The sequence below is a fragment of the Pseudorasbora parva genome, chromosome 19 (genome assembly GCF_024679245.1).
Source record: "Pseudorasbora parva isolate DD20220531a chromosome 19, ASM2467924v1, whole genome shotgun sequence".
In the NCBI taxonomy this organism is placed as follows: domain Eukaryota; kingdom Metazoa; phylum Chordata; class Actinopteri; order Cypriniformes; family Gobionidae; genus Pseudorasbora; species Pseudorasbora parva.
In genome coordinates, this window is record NC_090190.1 from 5,396,190 (window position 1) to 5,399,848 (window position 3,659).

Here is a 3,659-nt window from a genome sequence, read left to right on the forward strand (position 1 = left end):
TATAAATTTGTCGCACTGATTGACAACAGTGCAGATCTGTAAACATCATAGTAGGTGGGCTCTGTAGTCTCATTATTAACCACTTGTTATGCAGCCTTCACGCTACTGACTGGCATTAAGTTGGTTTCACAGCAACTGACTGGCATTAAGTTGGTTTGACGATCGATATTCACAAATTTAGGGACTGTCTCAAGTTGCATACAACATTGAAATACACATTTCTAACTTCAATAGCATTTGAACAGAATGACTTACAGTTACTGTTCATCTAAATGTCAGCTATGATGCAACGTTTTTATCTTGTTGATTATTATTCAAATAAATGGTCAAATCATATCTAAATATTGATACTGTTCAAAGAAATTACTTACAGTATCAAAACCAACTGTAAAGTGTTCATCTAGGAGCATTCCATTCAAATGCAATTGAGCTTTAAAGATGTTTGACCAAAAAACAAACGATTGACTTCGGGATAAGGGAACCGGAAGTGCTGTTTGGGCCATAGAGAGTAAAAGAAATGGACAGAGCGATCCCATAGACTTCAACAGTGGAAAAATGAGGCCAATTAGAGGCACTCACTTCCTGATGGCTGAGCGAACTGCGCAGACTGAGCTTGACGACGTAGATGTGACGTGAGCCTCCTGTCTGACAGCTGTAGGTCTTCTAGTAGTTGTGGAAAGTGAAATCTGAATCACGTTGTTTAAATATTTTTGTCCCGTTGCTTTTGGCTCACTATGGGCTTCTCCCCAATCTTCTCCCTTGACTTTATCAGACTTTATGTCTCCACGTCCCCCCGACTGTCTCATAGACAGTAAAAGATTGTTTCTGAGCATCTCCTCCTGTCTATACGGTAATTTCTCAACTGTGCGACAGTCGCGTTGGTTATGACGCAATCATTAGCCTATTTTTACAAAAACAGCTTCTACGGGGCGATAGTGTAAGATACAAGGTAATGGAGCCTTTTATACATTGTCGTGTTTCTTTAGAAATAAACAATGGACAAATGGAGTCTTTAAACGCCTCAGATGCAAAGTTATTCACTGTCAAAGTGACGCAAAAATGAATGGGAGTCAATGGGATGCTAACAGCAGGTGATGGCTTGGTTAGCAATGGCCGCCCCTATGGGTGGTAAGTGTTTCGAGTGCTAGATTACCCCCTTGGTTTGAGCCTACAAAGTGATGCCAGAGGGCTGCATTGGGATTGAGTCCCGCCGGGTCCCAACGCAAATCTCGCGGGAGCGGGCTGTTTGAATTTTGCTGCGGGCGGGAATGGGCGGCTAAAAAAAAAAAACACAGCGGGATAGGGAGGTTGCCTAGCGCCATGATGGAGATAGATGATGTAGAAAAGAACCTCAAACGAGGTATTTACAGCACAAAAGCTAAGTAAGGAAAGTCTGACATTTGGAGAAGTTTCTCAATTGTTTGTGATAAAGATGGAACGGAGCTGGACTTTGTTCATTGTGACAATGGGTAACAAATCCGGCACGTCTGGGTTGAGGCGACACACCTGCTCTGTTCTCCCCAGTCAAAGTTTTCATGTAGCCTAGTTTATCATATTAAGGTTTTTTTTTTTTTTTTGCTAAGCAGTCTATTTTTATTTGAATGTATTGTGTTGTATTTTGTTTTGTTTTTTGTTTTTTACATGAAGGCCAGGGAAACGAAACAAACAACCCCATGAATCTCTTTAAGATTCGCATGTCGAGGTCAGAAAGTGCATTCCAACCCATTGAATTATATGTTAACCAGAGAATTTCTAGGCAAAAAAATGCCTACTTGCATCGTGAACTGTGAAAATCGCACCAGTTGTGGAGTCAAGTTTTTCAGGATTTCCACAGGATCTCATCCGTTAAAGAACATCGACGACATATGTGGCTACAAGCTATAACGGGCTGGGGTGTGTTAATGATGTCACGCAGGTGGTGGAGTAATAACTGCTTTTAATTAATTAGCTTTATTTTTATGAACATTTTTTAAATGTAAAACTACTGAAATGTTTATTTGTAAGAAAGGCATGATAGAGTCTCAGAGAAGGTGTTTGAAGTAATTACAATGAAGTAATTTGAAGGTTTGAAGTAATTACAATGGAGACAAAGGAATAATAATTAGAGCCATAACCAGGTAGAAGTGAATGTGTGCTGGGGAGAAACTGAATGGGGCAGTTTGCACCTCTAAACAAGAGGCAATACACTGATAAAAGCGCAGAAGACATGGCAATAAACATCATATGATATTTTAGAGAAATCTCAAAATAAACAAAAACATCTCCTCAAATTCAGAGTTTTAGACTTATCATCTTCAGATTTGAAATATAACATGGTCAGACTTGTGGCTTTAGCGGTAGTGCATTTCTAGATTGCTAAAAGGCCAACTTCAATTTTATTTTCATAAAGATATAATTAGATTATATCTAATAGATTTCTAATAACTTTATAAAACTTTGAAGCTTATTATAGCTATTTTTGATTATGAAAATAATTATATGACTTGTAAACTGCCAAGTGTCTGCTTTCAAATGAGACCATATTTATGCTTTTAGTGCAAAGGATTCATGAACTGTATGTTTTAGTCTGAATAGGCATTTTTTCAAAAGTGGGAGTTAGGGTTGTGCCGACGGACGATATCATCGTCCATCATGATGGCTGACCAACATCATGATGGAGTGCCGTGATTTTAAAATAAAATTTGTCAAAAGGTATTCGCCCTATAGTTTTTACCATATATGTGAATGGGTATAAGACTTAATTACATGCAAACAAAAGGAAGAAACGTTTATAATTTCCTGTGAAAATGAGTGCGACGCGAGTGAAGATTTGAGAAAAGAAACTAGATGTCCAGTGGGCTAAAATCAAGGGGGTAATCTAGCGCTCGGAAAGCGTTCCACCCATAGGGGCGGCCATTGCTAACCAAGCCATCACCTGCTGTTAGCATCCCATTGACTCCCATTCATTTTTGCGTCACTTTGACAGTGAATAACTTTGCATCTGAGGCGTTTAAAGACTCCATTTGTCCATTGTTTATTTCTAAAGAAACACGACAATGTATAAAAGGCTCCATTACCTTGTATCTTACACTATCGCCCCGCAGAAGCTGCTTTTGTAAAAATAGGCTAACGATTGCGTCATAACCAACGCGACTCTGTCGCACAGTTGAGAAATTACCGTATAGACCTGAGGAGACGCTAGCAGGCAATCTTTTACTGTCTATGAGACAGTCGGGGGGACGTGGAGACATAAAGTCTGATAAAGTCAAGGGGGAAGAATGGCGAGAAGCCCATAGTGAGCCAAAAGCAACGGGAGAAAATATTTAAACAACGTGATTCAGCTTTCACATTCCACAACTACTAGAAGACCTACAGCTGTCAGACAGGAGGCTCACGTCACATCTACGTCGTCAAGCTCAGTCTGTGCAGTTCGCTCAGCCATCAGGAAGTGAGTGCTCCTATACTGACATCACTTAATGCCGTAGAAGGCAATGGGATCGCTCGGTCCATTTCTTTTACTGTCTATGGCTAAAATGGACTAACGTTAGGCCTATTGTTAAAATTCACAGAAATCAGAAAATCAGGTGACCAGATCGCAAAACAGAATTAAAAAGCTGGTAAATCTTAAATTGGGCTCAGCCCACCTCTCTCATCCAGGGCTGCAATGTTACATCTGCAAA